At 38.1% G+C, this 21,270-nt stretch overlaps 1 long non-coding RNA gene across 7 annotated transcripts in view; it reads left to right on the top strand.

Moving 5' to 3' along the window:
• The first annotated feature begins 2,740 nt into the window (after window positions 1-2,740).
• LOC149178308 (uncharacterized) overlaps window positions 2,741-21,270 on the top strand; it is a 43,952-nt gene continuing 25,422 nt past the window's right edge. For 3 of the 7 annotated variants that reach the window (XR_016258178.1, XR_016258174.1, XR_016258179.1), the window contains exons 1-2: window positions 2,741-3,347; window positions 3,442-3,540. This is a non-coding gene — a long non-coding RNA (uncharacterized LOC149178308). Of the gene's footprint in view, window positions 3,348-3,441; window positions 3,541-4,092; window positions 4,244-4,295; window positions 4,319-19,421; window positions 19,445-20,339; window positions 20,362-21,270 lie in introns of those variants that run through there. The other 4 variants (XR_016258180.1, XR_016258176.1, XR_016258177.1 and 1 more) reach the window with 4 other exon arrangements.

The following is a 21,270-nucleotide window of genomic DNA, read 5'->3' as shown; positions in this document are numbered from 1 at the left end:
ATTTATGTGCATGTTGAAGGTGGCTGCTTATTTCAAATTGGGGAACTTGGCTTAAAATTATGAGTTCCAAACTTAAATCCTATTTCAATGAGCTGGCTACACATCTAATTTGTTGAACTTCAACCTTGGGAACTAAGACGGATGCTGACTCTTTTTGCTCTGTCATTTGTTTCTTCTTTCTAAATGATGATGTGCCCAACCACATACTAGCACTTACAGTAATATATTCATCTAAATTTGTATACTCAACTATTCAAAAAGTTACAAGGAACAAAACTCAGCTACTGTTTTCTATAACTAAAGCCTGGAAAGTAAACTTCACATGTTAGTATACCCAACTATTCAACAGGTAACAAGTAACAAAACTCAACCATTGTTTTGTATATCTAAAGCCTGGAAAGTAAACTTCACACGTCATTTCATAAGCTATAATATTTTGGCTTTAGCATACCATAAAGGAATTAGTAAAACCACAACAGAATTTAAGAAACCATGCAGTGTAACTTATAACACTACATTGAATCACATAACAAACTTTAGTGGACAATCATACTTGGGAAATGCTAGTTTCAGAAAGTAACAAATATGTTGAAATGACCAAATGGTGGCAAAATGCCTCACACAGTTTCTTATGATGTACTACCAAAATGCTCTTCAATGCATCTCTCTTATCTATGACTCTTCAATGTGCCTCATCCCTCAATCAATTGTGACTACTAAATACACCTTGGTCCTCCTCACACTAGATTCACAATGTTGCTTTACTTACACAATGACATAATACAACATGATGTGAAATGCCAAATAATACCTAACAAATGTGTATTCTCCATGATGAAGTAGCTAATTTATAGATAAAAACTAACACTTTAAAACTGTTTTATAGTTTTTTGGAAGCATCATGAAATTGACATTGAAACAGTGAGAAAACATCATCAAGAATGCAAAAATTTAGGGCCCACGAACTTGAAAGCTTGTAGGTGATTTTGTCAGATTAAGAAAGCTTGTATTGGAAACTCGATTTAAAATGTTACCAAATTCCATTCCTGGGTCTCGAAGCTCGCAAGTTCTCTATTCTTCATGATGGAGTAGCAATAATATCTGTTCTTCACGATGGAGTAGCTATTTTATAGATAGAAATTAAAACTTATAAAATTGTTTTGTAATTTTTTTTGGAAGCATCATGAAATTGACACTGAAACAGTGAGAAAACATTATCAAGAATGCAAAAAATTAGGGGCCATGGACTTGAAAGCTTCTGGGTGATTCGCGCCAGTTTGTATTGGAAACTCCATTTAAAAATGTTACCAAATTCCATTCCTGGGTCTTGAAGCTCCCAAGTTTTGTGTTGTAGGTTTTAAGGACATTTAATATCCTCATGGCTTATATTACTATTCCCTAAAGAAGGAATCTTCCATAACAATCCTCTATGCGTGTACGCATTCGTTTGAAACTTTGATGTTCAATCATGTTTCCCTTGTAAAATGTTACCAAATACCAAATTCCATTCCTGGGACTTGAAGCTCCCAAGTTCTGTGCTTTAGTTTTTAAGGACATTTAACATCCTCATGGCTTATATTACGATTCCCTGAAGAAGGAATCTTCCATAATAATCCTCTATGTGTGTATGCATTCGTTTGAAACTTTGATGTTCAATCATGTTTCCCACACAAAGGTAGACCATTTTTTTCCAGTCTTATCTAAAGAGGTCACAATTTTGTCTGGACGGAAAATTCCGAAATTTGATTGTGGGAGTGTTTACATTTTTTTTGGATGGCGGGAATGGATTTAGCATCCATCATGAATGCCTGGGCACCCAAAATACTGAAGCTTGACCGCTGTAATTGACATTTTAAAAAAAATTAGCTGGATTTTTTCAAAATCATGCTGTAATTTCTATCATTTTCTGTGCAAAATTAAGGCACTCAAAATTCTAAAAAGTGACAACTATAATCCACATTTTCAAAAAATTTAGCTAAATTTTTTCAAAATCATGCTGGAATTTTTATTATTATCATCATGGCTCCAACAATTTTTTATGCATTTTCAAATATGGAACGACGATGTTGTTCACAATGTCGTATCATTTCTTTCACCTCTTCCATTACAATATAATAGTATTTTATAATAACACCATAAATAGGTAGCATATGGAAAAATTACATCTCGGGAAAAAAAATTAAAAAATAAATTAAAAAAATAAAAAAAATTGTTCACATAAACAAAAACAACAACATGGATAATGGATAACCTCTACAAGACATTACTATTATTTACCAAATAGCCATATTCGAATACACATAACTAATCATTTCAAATATAACTCATTATCATCCACCCTAGCTTTCAACAATGTCCATTCATATGTTGCTTTTTTCCCACACACTACTATTATTTACAAAATATCCATATTCAAAATACACATAAGTAATACTTTCAACTCTAACTCATTATCATCCACCCTTTCTTTCAACAATCTCCATTCACATGTCGCTATTCTTCCACAAACTACTATTATTTACAAAATATCCATTTTCAGAATACACATAACTAACTATTGCAATTGTAACTCATTATCATCCACCGTTGTTTTCAACAATGTCCATTCACGTGTCCCTATTCTTCCCCACTCTATGCCTTACTGCGTTTTCTTTGCAACATAAGGTGCAAATGCTAGTTAATATCGGACACCTTAAAAAAATATCATTTCATTTTATTTGATTAAAAGAGGTTCGGCGGTAAATGACAACCACTGCTAATCGTTAAAATTGAAACCAGGAGGTTACGGTTCATTTTATTTCATTAAAAGATAGAGGTTCGGCGCTAAATGACAACCACTGATAATCGTTAAAATTGAAACCAGGAGGTTACGGTTGCAGTGGAAGGGAGTAGGATGAAGTAGGGTCTTGGAGGCCAGGCAGACCCGCCGGCTCCAAGAAGAACCCCAAGCCCTCAGTCAGCACAAGCTGCAGATCTCCAACGGATGCAACGTGGGGGAGACAGCAAGGAATCTATGTTTTAGGTGGCAGTGGATTTCTGTTCAATGTTTCCATCGGCCGACCTGCTGCGAAATTGTGTCTTTGCATGGGCGCTGTCAGATTCTTTCAGATTGTCGGGAAGCATTATTTTGCTTGCCTCCTTCAATCTTCTAGCGATAACCTCTGCAGCCTCCTTTAAGTCAAAGCAAACGCATTGGAGGAATCAGGGAACTCGCATTTCAAGGAAAATTGGTAGGTTTTTAACCATTGGCATTTCACAGGAAATCACAAGGGTTTTATCCATGGACATTTGATGGGAATTTCGAAGGGTTTTAACCAGTGGCATGTGAATTTATGGAGATATTCTAGGTAAAGCTTGTCTGCTTTTTATTTTCTTGTCTGTTGCTTTTTTATTTAGTTTTGGCACGGGTAATGATTTCAGAAGAACTCTGCTCTGCAACAGTTGAAGGCAAAGAAGAGGGTTCATCATTGTCGAAGAAGATGAAACGTGGAGAGTTCGTATAGGTCCGAGGGATCAACCTCATTCTTCGCCTGGAATCAGGTCGGTATACATTGGTCATCTTCCCTCTGTGTATGCATTCTGTCACTCTCTTTTTCAAAAATAAAGAAAAGAAAACACCTAGGTGAAACCCCATAAGATAATGTGGTTAAAATTTATAAAGCTGAAATCATTTAGGGGTTAATATTAAGAACTAGATATATATTCTATCATTAATATAGGGAAAAAACGGCTAGGTAAGCCCGTAACGCGATGTAGTTAATATTTAAAAATCTGAAATCATCTAGTGGTTAATATTAAGAGCTACATGATTACATTGGCCAGTCATGGTATGTGATAACTTTTAATTGCAATTTTCTTTCTGTATGAGCAGTGTTGTTCATACAACCTTTCGGGCTGATACCTTGTAGATAACTGTTTTTAGTTATGATCTAATTCAAGGCCCTGGTTTACTAGATGAATTCTTTTCTCTAAATATTGAAGTCGGTGTTACATTAGTGCAGGAATAGATCTTTTTATATATATATATATATATATATATAGATATATATATATTTCAATATCTAATGATGCACCCTACCCTCCGACGCGTAGGCAATGGTGAGATATTCCTCTCGGCTCAGGAAAAACCTCAACCACCATTGGCTTAGGAAGAGTGAACATGTCACTAATGGGATGTGAACCTGGGTGCGAAAGATAACTATTCTTTCTCTCAAGCACTTGAGTTATCCCAGTTGGCAAAATGTCATCAATCTTAATGTTTGACTGTTCATATTTAAGATGAAAATTGTGTGTAGGCAATGGTGAGATATTCCTCTCGGCTCAGGAAAAACCTCAACCACCATTGGCTTATGAAGAGTGAACATGTCACTAATGGGATGTGAACCTGGGTGCGAAAGATAACTATTCTTTCTCTCAAACACTTGAGTTATCCCAGTTGGCAAAATGTCATCAATCTTAATGTTTGACTGTTCATATTTAAGATGAAAATTGTGTTAAAGCTGAGCGGGGATAAAACAACCATTTCTAATAGATCCAATGAAAGTTAAAAGGTTAGGAGTGAAGGCCCTTAAAACAATATTGAGATTTTCCAATTTGATAAGGAGAGGCATAATGCTAGAAGATACATGAGACACTGGGTTGCTTCCTTCTTTTATGTTGTCGGTTCCGTCTTTGTTCATATCCATGTTATTTTCATTTGTAATTAACTGAGATGCAAATTGTGACTTTATTTTTTGTTTTAATTATTTATCCTCGTTAAAGAACTACCTTGAAGGTTATTCCTCTTCTTCATGAGATTTTCTTTAAGATGACCGTAAACAGGAATGGAAATGTGCACAAGCAACATGTCGTGTAGAGTTAAAGTAAATCTGGGCTGTTTTGTTCACTCTCTTGAGGTTGCTTGAAGTTTATCTCATTTTAATCTTGTTTGGTTCTCATGAGGCATTGTTTTAACAAGATCTATTAGATCATCTTTTAGAAGTGCATGTAGTTCTCTCATTAACCATTATTCATGCTATTATCCCTATTTCTAGGTATTTTTGGCAAAACTAGGATTATTCGAGAGCATTGCCTTTGATTACTTGATTGAATGTGAAAACCTTACTTAGGTAATTAAATTAATCCAGTGGAGGATCATTTGCTATGTTTTTTCCTTGGTCTTTTTTAATGGTCTCCCTCCTCGGTGGGGCCTATATGCCTTCTTTTGTTTTCATGTATAACTTCCATCCTTTGCTTTTTGGCCTTGAATTTTGCCTTTTTGGGCATTCCTTTTTTGTTTCCTTTGAATTCTATGGATCCATGGATTGTTCTATATGATTTATGGAGTTTGGGAGTATTCACCCTTGGCTCTCCATCACGATTTGTGTTACATAGTAGGCCCCTACCCTACCCTGTTGTGTAATTTATCAACAAGCTTGCTATTTGGATTATTTGTCATCGCAATGAGTTAGATGCTCATTTGATTTGTAGAAATCCATTGCACCCTACCCTTACTCATTTTCACAATTTAATTTTTTTTTTATCTTCTGCTCGTAGCATTTCCAATTTTGCTTTATATCTTTGCCTTGTAGGTGGCCTTGTCCATGAGTCATGGTCCTCTACGGTTTGTCATGTATTTGTAGTTTTTGCCAATCCCTATTTTAGTCCTTCTTTTCCTTTATGTTGTGTCATCTTTGACACCTCTTTCCCTTTGTGTTTGGTGGATAGGTTTAAACCTTCACATTTTAGTTTTCTTTCCTTGGTTTGTACTTGACATTTCTTGTGGCATCCTCTAGTGTATTGCGGGCAAGTTTTATTGGCCCTTTTGTCTTTTTTTTTTCTTCTATTTTTTTAGTGACAAATCCTTTGGCTCTTTTCTTAATTGTTTTCCTTAAAACACTAGGGGGCTTAGTGTTTTCCTTGCTCATGTCAACCTTTTGATCACTGTTTCAATCCCTCAATTCTCTTTTTAGCCTCTCTTGTCCCATTTGGTGCTTTGGCCTCTATTTCAACCTGTCAGTCCTCCTTTTTGGCCTCTTTGCCCCATTTTTGGTTTCTCAACTTTTCCTTAGCTTCTTTCCCCTCTTTTTTGGCCTCTTGACGACCTTCTTAGCCTTTTAGCCTATTTTTAACTTTTGTTATTTCCAAACATCTTCTCTTTCTCCAAATATAATTTTTGTTGGGGCACTTTTTATGTTATCTCATAGCCCTGTTTACTAGTTGGTAAAATGCAAGTCTTGTTTTTCCTTGTTTCTTTGAATATAGTTATTGATCTTCCCCTTCATCATCCTCTCATTTTATAAATGAAGCGAGCTCGAAGAGCCATATGATTGTGATTATTAATGGTAATTAACAACTTCCTTTTCACTCATGCAACAAGTCAAGTTCGTAGCACACCTCCAATGTAGGCTCCCTCGAAATTGGATAGGGTAAAATGGACTTGTTCAATGTGATTGCAAAGAGTAAAATATTACGTTGAATAGAATACAGATGATGCATCACAAAAAATGGCATAAAAGAAAAATGTGCATCTATTAAGGGAGGTGTAGTGTATTCGAAACAAATCTCACAAAGGTTGCGAGTGATTGTGTCAAGTGTGAAACCCTGCATACATTATGGTGCAAAAGAGACTGATCATTAAAGTTTGTGCGTTATGCATAGTGCATTGGGAAAATATCAAAGTGGTCTTGAAAGGACTGTAGCGAGTGCGCAGGTTGAGAAAACAAAAACCACAGAAACATTACAAGGCCACAAGCATCAAAGAACTTTATATCGAGAAGTATATGACGAGATTGTATAACAAAAGATCATTTGAAATCATGCAATGACATGTCCATGGTCTATAGTATTGTTCCAAAACAACGCAATGGCAACCAAAGGGTGCGATAATGCACACTTTGATGAATGCATGCTTTGAGAACATCATTAAATTGAAAGAAAATATCACATGATAAAGATTGCGCCCAATTGTAATGAGTGAGGAAGCAGTGTTGCAAAGAATTCGATGCACAACAACACTGTGGTTCTCGCTGGTCCTTTGGTGCAATAGAAGCACTTTCCAATAGGTTTTGCATTCACTATAAAAGGAACGTTACTCTCTCTGAAGATGCCCTGGTGGCATGTTGTGGATTCCAGTGTGGGGACGACTGTGATGGTGGCTTCCCATTATCTGCAGGGTGATACTTCATCAGTACCAGCGTTGTGACTGCCGAGTGTGACCCTCACTTTGATGAAGCCGATTGCCAACATCTAGGCTTCGAGACTTTGCATCTAACTCTCAAGAGCACATGCCACATTCTTAGAGCACAATTCCTAACTCTTTGCTTCTTGCACATGTGCCATGCGCTAAACTTGGTAGTGTTGCCTTCGTGAGCGTAGAGTGCACTTATATTCGACAAACATCCAACCTTCGTCCCATACAAACCTAGCATGTGCTCATTCTCTGTGCTAGCAAACTCACCTACACACTGTGTTGCACGGGTACCCGCACCCGGGGGTGGGGTTCTCGAACCCGTCCGGGGTTCCCGCACCCAAGTACCAGATTCGGGTACGGGTTCTTCCCAGACGAACCCAGAAGAACCGAGTTCTTCCATGAAGAACCGGGTTCTTCAAAAAAAAAATTGGGTTCTTTTCCTTTAATGAGTTCTTGGGTTCTTCGGGTGCTTGGGTTCTTGGGTTCTTCGGGTTCTTCGGTTGCTTCGGGTGCTTGGGTTCTTGGGTTCTTCGGGTTGGGTTCTTTGGGTTCTTCGGGTTGGGTTCTTTGGGTTCTTCATAAAAAACTATGTTAAAAATTTAATTTTCAATTAATTTTTTTTTATTGAAATTTAATAAATAACTTATAACAAAGGTAAACTTAAGAAACCCTAAATCCAGCGGCAGTGGGCAGCTTCAGCAGCAGTGGGCAGCTTCAGCGCAATGGACAGAGCAACTTCAACGGCAGTGGACCGTGGTATTTACAAGTTTTCCTTTGCAATTTTATTATTTCAATTTTCGTTAAAAGTTTAAAACCAAAAACCCAGGCCTGTAGACCCGTGTTCTCTGTTCTCTGTAGACCCGTGTTCTTATTTCAAAAGATTACAGTCCGAAGACTGTCTTTGTTCACATGCCTTAGCATTGCTCTGTGGGCATGACGTGCTGCTCAAGGGTAATGAATCATTGTAAAAATTTATCAACAGTGATAAGTTTTTCAAAACTTATGAGCGACACAGTATTCTGAAATCATATATGATTATGATATCTCAATATTATAAAAGGAACATTATGGGTGTACAATCCCACAAGCAGAATATCATATCATATTGCCTGTAGCTTTGTGGAAATATTTAATAAGGTGATGACCATAGTTGGAAAAAAAAAGGTAGCTGTTTGCACATTCATGAGTCCCTTCCTACCACAGGAGACTCTTATGATCAGTCTCTCCATTAGTCTTATGCTATAAAAACAATTTCAAAACTTATGCCCAAGGTTTGTTAGAGTCTCAATGTAAATTATGGATCTCTTGTATTTGTGGATCTTCAATGCCTTTAATATTGTATGGCATCGAAACCAGAACTGGAAAAGAGACCTCTTACTCTGTAATTTGAGCCTGTAGATTCTTGTAAATCAATTTGGAATGAATTTAATAATTTATGAAACATTCATTCCCAAGCCAAATAAGTTAATAAGTTAATAACCCTCAAATTATAAACTGTAAATGCACACATACAGGTTCAGACATTTTCGGTCAAATAGAAAGTAGGATTGAGAGTCGAGACCAGCCATAAGCTGTAATCAGCTGATTTTGTTAAATGGCGAAGGGCTATTTTGGACAATGGCTAAATTAAGTATCAAAATCTGCCAATTTCTCACAGCATTCTGATAACATCATGTTAAGATTAAAACTAGGAAAATATGCCTAAATGAATAAGCGTGTTTTGTGGAAGGGTAAGGCTGCCACTGTTTTAACTTTTAACTTTTTGGGATTGCTTTACCACAGAGCACACCATGCATGGGGCATTTCCTTCTAATGATGTGCATGTTCAAATTTCATATATATTATTAATTATAAATTTACAATTTATAAAATTTAATTATTAAAATTTAATATTATTATATTACCCGACGAACCCACGCACCCTGTTTCCAAAAATGCCGTCCCCGTCCCCACACCCGGAATACACAGATGATAGGGTGAAGGAATGGGTTCGGAGATTCAACTATAAACCAAGAACAAAAAACAAATCAATAACAGGAACAGGGCAGAATGATTGGAAACTCAGAGGGACAAAGGAGGAAATCAACAGTTGGATCCAAAATCAAAAGCGGTTCACGCTTCACTTTGATGGGGCTTCAAAAAACAATCCAGGCAGAGCTGGAGCCGGGGGAATAATTAGAGATCCTCAAGGGAAAACTATTGTCACTTATGAGTGGGGTTTGGGTACCATGACGAACAATAAGGCTGAAGCTTACAGCCTTCTATTGGGGACCTCCATCGCCCTGAAGCTAGGCATTCAAAATCTCTTAATTCTAGGAGACTCTGCAATCATTATAGCAGCATTGAACTCCGGGAAAGATTTCAACCAAATCGCCTTAAGCAGAATCAAAGCCAGAATAGTGGATCAGATCAGGGGCATCAGCAAAGTGACTTTTAAGCACGTCCTAAGAAGCAACAATGGGGAAGCGGACGAGCAGGCAAACAAAGCCACGGGAAGACTCACGGGTCAGGTAAAGGAAAACAATGATACTTATGACAGGGATATTCCATAGACAGGACGCTCTCCCTTCGCACCAGATAATCGGTCACCTCAGGCATCCGTTTCAATGCTGTTGGCCTGCGCATACCCGATCCTCATCAAATCATATCCTTCTCGACTGTCGAAGCAGGTGTTTTAGGACAGCGTATCGCCCTCTGGATTCGAGGAATGCAGGCACGGTTTGGATTCTCTCATTGTACATCACAGACAATAACAGAGGGTGTGATCACGCCCATGCTGGTTACAGGCTCCAAGGACTGGTAAAAATCAACTCAAAAGATCTCACGATCACCAAGAACAGATACACCACTCGAAACAAGCGTGAGCAAGCCCTCTTCGCTCTTATAAATCACAACGAGTATCTCAGGTCTATCACAACTCAAGGCAATCTGGGACAGAGGCGAAGGGTTCTTTACAGTCGGGGGCTTCAGTCAGAAGGCTTCTCTCAGGACCTTAAGATCAGTATCGGGTTTAAAGAAAACACCGAGCTCCTCTCGGTTGGCAGCAAAGATCAGACTCCCACAGCTCATATTGCCCTCCCTAATCTCAAGCATCGTTTGAAGGCGCCCTACTCGACCCGGGACCCAGTCGTTATTCCACTGCCCTGGGTAATCGATTCTCTTCATTTCTGTGCTTTTAATAGTGCTAACAGTTTTGTTTATGTCCACAGCTGCGCCCTTACTCAGCATCTGAGCATCTCGTCTCTTAATCCTTCGAGCAAGCAGCCCTGTGGCATCGCCTTCACGCCCTCTACCACTTCAGACATTCCTCGGGGTACTGCGGATCCTGATTTTGCTAGGATGGCGGAGCAGCAAAATCAGCCTGCCAATCAGACTCAACCCAGAAATTCTATGGGAAATATTTTCAACAACAAGGAGTGTAACATGTGTAAAGCCCATGTAATCATGATCAATGCCCTGAACAAACAGATGAAGGAGCTGACAGAGGATTATCACTCTGATAAAAATTCGAAGCGCAAAAAACTGGAGAAAAGGAAGAAAGAGATCGAAGATTTAAAGGACCGTTGCATACATATGGAAGCTGCCATAGACCACCTTCGCTCCCTCACTGAAAGCCAGCAGGCTGAAGCCTCAACCAGAGCAAGCAGGAGGGAACAACTCCCGGATGACTCTGTCACCCAGCACTCTCCTTGATATTTATGCATTGTAAATTCAGTTGGCTAGGAGGCTCTTTTGTTAGGCAATATAGCCGTTTGTTTCATGTTTTGTGTTTAATCAAGAGAAGCTTAGAGGATTATGGGTCTGCGCACCCACTTTTGAACCTCAGCTCTCAGAGCTTTCCCCTATTGTACTAGAATACTGGATTGTTGGTTTTATAATATACGAGTAAACGACTTTGTTAAAAAAAAAAACAAAACCACGCACAAGCAAGGAGATAATGCCATCGCAATTGTCCATTTCTCCAAGGGTGTATGATAATCATTGCACGAGAGACATATTGTTGTAGACGCCAATGTGTATTGCAAAACAACATCGGTGGACACAATGACAAAACAAGAGGTCGGGAAAGCACATGCTCTTGCTCTAGAACCAAAGGGAAACAACATACCCATGTCGTGGAAAGGGTATATGAGCCATACGATGAGTTTATAGTTTAGTGAACTTTATGCATTACAAGTCCACATGGAGTGTGGTGTAAGAGCGATCAATACAATGCGTGTAAGAGGAAGGACGGATCACAACACTCGCAGAGGAATGTGATGAGGACACATCATAGTTTTAGAGTGCAATAAGCAATTGAAGCACTTATGCCATCTAGTGGGAAATGCTTCAACAATGCGCATGCCTGTGCATACACGACACATGCAATGGGAAGATGAAACGCCACATTATATAAGTGCATTTTGTTAGAAGTTGAGAGATGCCCCAGTGAGAATATGCATGCTGTATGCAGCTGTTGGTGTTGGGAGCCTTCTCCAAGTTCCAACAATCTTTATCTGGATACCAGATTGCGTTTTGGGTGAGATGACTTCCCCAAGAACATTAGTGTGATAATTGTTTGCCCAAAGGGCATAGGACCATTTTTAAGATGGTTGTATGGCTAGGGCCAAGAGCTTGATGGTGTAGGAATAAACTCTAGCTTTGCTGTGCATCACGATGTTGATGCGAGAGTAACAAACGGTGCTTTGCGATGGTTAGTTGCTTTGGGTTCACCCTTAATGTTCAGAATGATCCTGGAGGATGAACTTGAACAGTTGCACTTCCAAATGCAACTTGAACAGTCGCATCATCAATCCTTGAACACAAATCGCATATGCAATAGCCAACTAGGTAGAGCTTGAAATTGTGACTAGCTTTGTCACAGGAGAATGCAAACTATGCTGCATTTGAGAAGTGTGATCGTCCTTGTGAGCCAAATTTGCGAATAGACCATTGTATTAACACTCCAGGTCGCAAATCGCAATTATGAGCCTTAGAGATGCATTAACAAGGTGTGATCTGCCATGCAAACGCGAACTGCGACCTATCCTGCCACGAAACTGTGGAAGGCAACCAAATTTAGATCACAAGTTGCATTCACGAGCCTCTCCAATTGATGATTGTACATGTGATTCACGCTAATGTTCAAATGTGTGACCTGCTATGCTCTCATTGTGATCTGCTCCCTAAAATGAAAACTGTGACCTCTCTACTTTGGTCGCACATGACAAGACCAATGTGTAACTTTGAATTGCGACCCCCTGTGATGCAACAACTACCATTGGTGTTGATCTGGAGAATGGGTTGCACAAAGTTGATTTAAAGGTTCTAAGGGGTGATTAATAAAGATGTTATTGGAGGAGGAAAATTGCCAATCCTTGAGTCATTCTTTTGAATTGTTCGCTCAAGTACAAAAGGGGAGAGGACACGACAAATGCATAATTAATTAAAAAAGAAGACTGAGGTGTTTTATTGAAGATGGAAGAGGAGTACATAGAAAAGATGTGTGTGCAAATTTTATCTTTCACTAAAAAGTGGCTTAGTGATCTTGTTGCTCGCTACTTGAGTAAGGCAAGGAGTTAGTGCAATGAAATTTTTAAAGTAAACAAATAACAATAGAATTGCTAAAGATCGTGGAACTACAACTGTAAAAGGATCGAAGGAACTACAAAATAGTGATGTTGGAATTGAGGCAAGATTGTTTGAGGTCCAAAAGATTGGGGACACTTATTTTACTTTTATTGTTGACTGCAAGGATCAAAAGCTTGCACAATTTGTTTGAGAGATTCCAACAGAGACCTATTTTGCAGGATGCCGTCCAAGAACTTTGGCCCAGAATTGTGGTGTGAACATCATTAGAACCATGACAACACTACAAGCAAAACACGCAAATGCGGAAAATGTGTGGATTGGGATATATGGCAACATAGGAGAAATCACTGATATCAAAGAACACAGGATAAGGGGTGCATATCTCTGAAACAATTGAGAATTCAAGAGGAAAGGATGTAGAGCATAAGGACCTTAGCAGAGACAATTGTCAAGTTATGGACGAAGAATTATTAAGAGAAATGACAAAAGAATAGGGACTGTACTGGGCTCCAAATTGATATCTTACTTTCAGCCAATTTGTTATATTTCTAATATTATTCCTTGACTGCAAATATGTATGACCCATGTAATTTGTTTGCAGGTAGAAAAGAAGGAACGAGAATGTTGACCTATGTGGAGGAAGCCAGGGTTTCTCACAAGAGGTTGTGCAACTAGGGTTTTCGCTGGTGGACAAGTTGGCTCTTTACAAGCTTCGAGGACCTTTCAACAATCCTAAGGGCATGATATTATAAGTTGGTTGAATGATTGATTCCATGTAGATGAGATACAAAGACAATTGACATACATTCTGTGAGGGTTGGGACTAACTGTCAGAGAATGGCCCCATATAGCTGCCCAAGGCACTATGTCAACCAAGTTGGGGAATGTTGATATTGGTCTTAAAACCAATCTACTCGATGGAGGGTGCAGTAGCAGGAAGATAAACACTTAGCACAACAAATGAACATTGCCACCTTGTTCATTAGCTCGTGCTAGTCTCCATATCGTTGTAACAACATTGACAACAAGCATTCTAGGGTTTCCAAAAAACCATCTCTATTCTCCTCATAATTCCTCTTCTCTCATAACGTGGATACTTCTTATCATAATGTCAATAGTGATGCAAAGATCAATTGGGCATGTAATAGTCATTAGACATGAGAGAGTAGGTGAATAGTCACCTCATTTCTATAAATATGCCATCGTGCCTCATTTGTCAAGGACTTTAGCACTTGAGCTAGGACTAGCATTAGATAGCTGATTTGTGCTTAAGGAGCTAGAGACACTCAACTCTTGGGAGCTAGTAGGGAGAGTTGTGGTGAGTCTAGGGTTTTGCTTTGAAAATGGTATGAGCAACCCATGTTCCATTGTTGGGCTTTGATGGTTTGTAGGACATGTATTTGTAGCAACATTAATAAAAAATTCCCCTCTTTCGACATTGATTCCCATGCACTCTCATGGTGGTTATAATGGCTATCCGGTATTTCCATTATGTGTATATGTGGGCTTGCGTGTGGGTGATTTGTCTATGAACTAATTCATTGGTATTGCACATGTGGTTGCTTTCGAATCTCTGCTCATATATTCCACGCTATGCTAGTAACTTACTGTAAACTAGTTTGCGATTACTTTTTGGTACTTTCCTCTTCATGTGTGTTCTATATGGTTTTAGCGCTCTAATCCTTCTTGTGGAATGCTTCTTGTTGTTGTTTTCCATTTACATCCTTGTATCTCGTTCTGCATGTTATCAATTGTGAGCTGATCTCATCCCCCTTTCTCTGGGCATTTCATTCTTTCCCTCGCTCTAACATCTCACGTTTGACAACTAGGTGCAAAACAACATGCTGGTTGCCGAGCCTACATACCGGATGGGATCCTATCCCAAAAGGTGTGAGGTATAATTGGGACTTCGCATCGGTAAACGCCCTAGTTGTTGGCGGGCAATTTTCTCCCATCAACAACATCCTTGTTTCATAGAGTTGATTCCTTAGAGATATCTTTTGACTGGTTATGTTGATGACGTATATAATTTTACCAATGTATCATAGACTTCCTTTGATGTAGACAAATATGAAACAAAATAAATGAGATGATATTTGATGCACTCAGAGAATCCTTTTAGCTCTAATTTCTCCCCTGTTGTATTTGGCCACTTCTCTAGCTTTGTTCCTATTTGGTATTGGAACAACGCCTTCAACAAATTGCATGACTTCATTTTCTTTAAGGACTAAATAAATCCTCTTCTTCCAGGGTTTGAAGTATTAGACATATAGAATAGAAGAGTATTTACTTGAAAGTGAGAGAGAAAGCTGCTTAAAGAATATCTTCACGGATGTCTTCATGTGAGTGAGAGTTGCTTCAAAAAAATGAGTGTGTGTGAACGATGTCTTCAAGCTTCGTTTCTTTGCTTCGGTAGTGAGAGAGTACTGCTACGAGGGTGTATTCAAGTATGCCCACAAGTTGTGATCTTCAAGCTACCTTCCTTCACCTTAGCTCTGATACCATGCTGAGAAATGAAGTGTGATGGAGTCGAACACCTAATTTATTTTCTTGATAATTACTTGTGAATATTACATGTCTTGTTCATACTTCTTATGTCTTCTTCATCAAGCAATTATACACATGTTCGACCTTTAAGGAAAATATAAAGATCACAAAGAGACAAGCTTAGTCACCAGGTTCGGCGAATTTGAACGAATAAGTTCGAAATTTGCCAAACTTCAAACGAATACGAACTTATTCTTTCAAGTTCGCCGAACTTTATGGCGAACTCGAATTTAAAGCCAGACTCGAATTTTTTTGCGAACAAAGTTGATTAAATTTGTTTTGGTTCGATTTTTTTTCCTGCTTTAAAATTTTTTCGAAATTAATTGCGGCCCGCAGGCACGTTTTGCTTTTGGTTTCATTGTTTGCGGATGCCGGAGGGTTAGGTTTCATTGTTTGCGGAGGGTTAGGTTTGATACACTACTAGTCTACCATCGAGCGACCGACAACCACTGACCTCAACCAGTTACTGAACTACTAGTTCGCTTGAGCAACATACAGACTACAGTGACGGGCCACAGGTTTTCATCGTTCAGCAAGGTTTTTGACAGGTTTTGGACGGCTTTTTCGATGGGTTGTGGGCCGTGGCTATTTAATATTAGATGAAAACAAGCTCATGAATTAATTCTCTAATCTAACCCGATGAGATTTACATCACCCACGTTTTCACATGTTAATTTAATAAAATTTTAAGAAATGGATTTATTAAAATGGTTTTTATCCTTAGCTCCTCAATTTAATATGATTTATATTTTCTTGCGTGTCTTATAAGGTGATATTTCACATATACCACGATAAAACATTTTTTAGAGGAGTTTATATAAATTTTAATGCATTAAAAACTTTCTCATCGGACTATGAAAAGTAATAGGGTTGCTCCATATTTATGACCTCCAATGCAATCAAATGATGTATATCACTTGTAAGTGCGTTTAATAGAGTTAAGACAGAAAGATTTATTTTTTTATGAATTGATATTAGCTAAAGGTTTTGTATAGTTATTTATTTAATTTTATTTTTGGATTTTTAATTTTTAATTTTATTTTAACTGATTTGAACAAAATTTAAATTTTGATGATGAATAGACAACATTACACATTATACTTTAAACTGATTTTTTTTGTTACTTCGTTTATATACATTTTTTTTTAATTTTTTTAATTTTTTCGAATTTCTATATGTTGAACTTTATGAGCAAAATTTTAGTTGCCGAACTTTATTCGAATTTCAAGGTCGCCAAGCTCGAACACGAACTTGGTGACTTTGGAGACAAGAGACACCAAAATTAGGCTGCTACCCAGGGCAAAACCCACAAGGGTAAAACTCAACAATCCTTCTCTTATAGTATCACATCAAAATGAGAAATATCCAAGATCAAGACCAAACTGCCACGAAGATACCAAGTCCAACCCAGTGTTTTACGAAACGGCCGTACCGAAACGGAAACGGCCGTTTCGTTCCGAGTTATTAAAAAAAAATTTGAAACGGCCTTTGACCCGGCTCGGTTGACCGGGTCAGCTATGACCCGGCCGAGTCAGCCAATGACTTCATAGCTGACCCGGTCAATCTCGTCAAAAAACGGCCGAGTCATAGCATATAACTAGGCTGTTGTCAGAGTGTGAAGGTCCGCATATAACTGCTAATTGTCATTTAATTTTGATAGGTTGTAATTAGGAAAAAAGGTGAAATACACTTATGGTCAGAATCAAAGAGAAATTCAGAGCTGTTGAATTGCTAATAAAAGAAGCTAGTCGTTAAAGGGCACTAATGCTTGTGTGATGTTGTGAAGAGGAATTGGTTTCACCTACAATATTACAATTTGGAGAGTGAGGTTGGGTTGAATTGATGACTGTGTCAGAGTCTAGTTAATCATATTCCATGTGACAAATTGCTTGGAATATGCATGACATAAGTGCACCAAATAAGTTCTATGATTGCCAAGACTGCACCAAATCCTTTTGGCTACAACTTTAACCTTGAAACTATTCACACATTGCAACAACAGAATCTCAATCTGTATTCCATGGCTACAGCAATGGTAGCTTCAATTTTCTTCACTTGGCAGATACCTAAGTTTAGTATTGTCTAACTTTTACAGTGGCTTCATATGTCCTTTGCATGGCAGCTAGAAATCACAAGAACTGGCAGCCATTTCCATTCTCTAACACGGTTATCTCCACAAGCATCTCCTTTATAATTGCAATTCCTTTCTCTATCTCTATTCCATGGCTACAGCAATGGTAACTTCATCTTTCTTCACTTGGCAGACACCTAAGTCTATTATTATCTAACTTTTACAGTGGCTTCAAATGTCCTTTGCTTGTCAGCTAGAAATCACAAGAACTGACAGCCGTTTCCCTTCTCTAATACAGATATCTCCACGGGATGAGATGATTTGTGTGTTTGGAAACTTGAATGAAAATCTTTAAAATTATGTTTAAAATATTTAAAATTATGTTTTTTTATTAAATATTTAATGTATTTTTTACAACGACCGAGTCATTGAAATCGAGCCGGCCGAGTCATTGCCGTTTCCGAGTCCGAGTCCGAGTCGATCCTAGTCCGAATCCGAGTCCGTTTTGTAAAACACTGGTCCAACCCCTCCTCCAAGTTACTTCCAAAGTCAAATTCAATGCTGGTCAAACTGCTCCAAATCTAGTCAATAATATGAAATTCAGACTTGCAACTAGGCCCAAATTTCAGCCTGCAACTATCTCAGAAGTTTCGACCTTTGTCACAGAAGTTTTGTCCTTCCACATGTGCGAGTTGTCAAAGTCAAGGATTCAATCAATAAAAGGAATATTCTTCTTGTCTTTAGCTTTTATTTCTCTCTCCTTTGACTCTTCTTTCTTCTTCTTCGCTTAGTTCAAAAATTGCTTCTTGTGATGTGTGAATGTGTGTCTCAAGTAGGTCGAATTGCCTCTTATATATAGCTGTCTAGGAGGGTCAAATAGGTGTCTCTTTGAGGGCTAGGCTGACTTGTCCAAGGAGGGCCAACTTGGTCATCTTCTGGGCTACTGACTTAGCATAAAATTCAAATGTCTTTTTCTTACAAATGTCCAAATGGGACATGACTCAAATACATTTTCTTTTGACTGATAATAAATTCTTTTTGACTCTTTTTGACTCTCTAAGCATGAAGAACATGCTTCGACAAAAATATAATAAATACATCAATGTTATTTAGTATTTACATTATGAAGACCAACTCTAGTTACAACTTCAACACTTCTACATCGAACTAAGTGTTTAAACATGCAAAAGTGGCGCAAAGTGTCCTTAGGAATCTTTCTCAAGTATTGAACAAGTTGCTATTGTAACTTATCCTAAGTCTAACTTTAGTGATTATATGATTTGAAGTGAGGTATTCTAATCTCGGTCGTCAATCACATTGGGGATTAGGGTGAGGGATTTAGCTCAATGTAAAGCTATAAAAGAAATGCTAAAGAGAGGAGAAAGACATACCATACAATGGCACGAGCCATTGAGAGAGGAATTTTTTCAAGTGAGGAGTGTGATACTCAACTGTGCAAGGTCCAAGGAAGGTGCAAGTGTGCAACACAAGAGTTGTAAATCAACCAAGGAGATCAAGGGGAGATTTAGGGCCTGATTAGCTAGATCAGATCTAGGGCATGTTGTAATTTTAAATTTCTTAGTTGGGCCATTATCCTAGGATGAGATCCCAAGTAGGTTCTGATTGAGTTATTAATGAAGAACTGTTGTTTGAGCAGAATCTGTGAGTCTCACATGTGATTGAGATTGGTTGTTAAAATTTTGCTTCCGCTGAATGTTTATGTTAGGAACCTAGTTGTGCATTTATTCAATCAATCTGTAATCTGCTAGGTTAATATATTGACGGGTGCTGGGTTTAGGGAAATTAATAAGAGTTTCCCTTCCCCAAGTCTAACACACATGGCATTTTATCAAGTTTCACATGCTTTGCATTGAACTTAGTAGAGTTCTTGGCACAAATCCTCCCACTGGATGTGTAGGGAGTTATTATACTTGTCTCGGTGTTTGACTACTCATAGACAATGTTGGAAATCTTAGTGGAAAAACTTACTTGTCTGTGATGTGGACCCAAGTACAATAAAATAATTTGTATTGACTAATTCGTTTGTTGCTTGCATGGCAGAAAGTGAGATAACTTGGACATTTGGTAGTCACTTGGACACTAAAGGACCTTATTGTTCATCTGGTTTCTAGTGCTTGTCTTAGTACTCCCATGGGTTACAAACAACAAATTTAAATTCATCCCACAGAGATATAGATGGTAAACACTCTATGTCATCTTGTAACCCATAGGTTAATGTAGCTATGATCTTTACCCTCCTTTTTTTAATCTTTTCCCAAGGAAATCCTTGCAGAGAAACCCATGGGATGCTTCCCCAGATTTGTGGATAACATCCCTAGTAAACTCGTTAGCATAGACTAGTGCTCCTCACCAACGGCAATTCAAATTGGGAACCTATTGGCACAAAACTAGGTGAGTGCCTAGTAACACCGGTGACAGCTGGTTGAACTAACACCTTGGGATCTTTTTACCCTCTTTTATTTAATCTTTGTTGCTCATTTACTTCAAAGCTGTTTTCTTGCTTACACCAACATTGTTTACTTGTCTAAATTGTTAGAGTAATATCATATTAACAATTGTCAATTAGTTGTAAGCATTACTAAAGTCATTTCAGCTCCAGGTTATTTTATGCTTTATTTCATTTTAGTGTGTTTTTCGGTCTATCTATTCCACATTCATAAAGTGTATTTACTTGACTAGCTTGTAACCTCATTAATAAGGAAGCTTTTTGTCCTCTTTTTATTAATTCAATAAGGAGAACTTTCTACGTTATTTTGGTTTCTTTGTCTTTGATTTTCATGATATGGGTATCAGAGCTTATTTAGAGCCACAGAGTCTGTAAGAGCAAGACCTAGGAATTGTTTGGCAAAGATGGATTGAGGAATCACTAGTTTAGCACATTGAAGAGTCAAAAACTTTACGCAGAAATAAATATTGATTCGTTTTACTTTCCAATTGAAGTCGTGCCTTTTTTTAAAGGAACCTTGCAATTGTGGTTTCGAAAAAGGATAAGAAGGGAGAGTTGTTAAAAGAAAAGTTGTGCAGTTCAGCTCTATGACAGTATGGTTGTTAGAGTGGCCAGAGGTCAGTCGTCAATTGTACATATGAGCTGAAAGAGTCATACATGTAATGATCTGTATGAATCGACAACCAGAAAGGATCTAGATTGCACATGTGGATTTCAGACTTATACAATGGTTCCTGGAAGAAATTTTGAGCTACCAAATTGACTGTATGGACACCAGAAATTGATTGTACGGGTGAATAATGATCAGTTTTCCATGAAATTTCTCAAGTTTTTGACAATACAGACGAATTGGAAGTAGATCTAAACTGTTCTTGTCTGTAGTATGCCTATATTTGTAGTCCCGGAAGTTTTAGCTACTTGTTTCACGTTTTTCATTAGATCCTAGGAGAAATGAACTATTTTGGTGTTGTTTGTTAGCAGATCTGCATGATTTGGCGCTGTTTTTTAGCAGGTCTATCAAAATCTGCATGTTTTGGCTTTGTTTGTGCAGATCCCTGTGTTTTGTTGCTAATATTGAACAAATTTATAAAAATCTGTGGTGTTTTGGAAAGATTTATCATAAATCATTGTGTTTTTTAGTTTTTTTAGTGATACATGCCTGCTACAAGTGTTTAGAGCTATTGTCCGGGTGTTATTACTTCAGGATTACAGAATGAGGAAGGGAAGAACATATATTTTGAGCATTTTACTCTGTTTTAGTAATATTTCTGCATCTTCAACTTGTGCCATGGTCTCTTGACCCAAAATCATGCTTTAATGCAGCCAAAGATTCTCTGGTAAGAACTACACTATGTGGAAGCAATGTATGTTGGGCATATTTGAGTACAGGTGCTTGGTTGCTATCGTTCTAGTTAAAGATACTCAACCACAACCTGTGGGTAG

The sequence above is a fragment of the Pinus tabuliformis genome, chromosome 4_1, assembly GCF_031772625.1.
Source record: "Pinus tabuliformis cultivar Carrire ecotype Pingquan chromosome 4_1, CPIR1, whole genome shotgun sequence".
NCBI classification, from domain to species: Eukaryota; Viridiplantae; Streptophyta; class Pinopsida; order Pinales; family Pinaceae; genus Pinus; species Pinus tabuliformis.
This window is presented reverse-complemented; position numbering and strand designations above follow the sequence as displayed.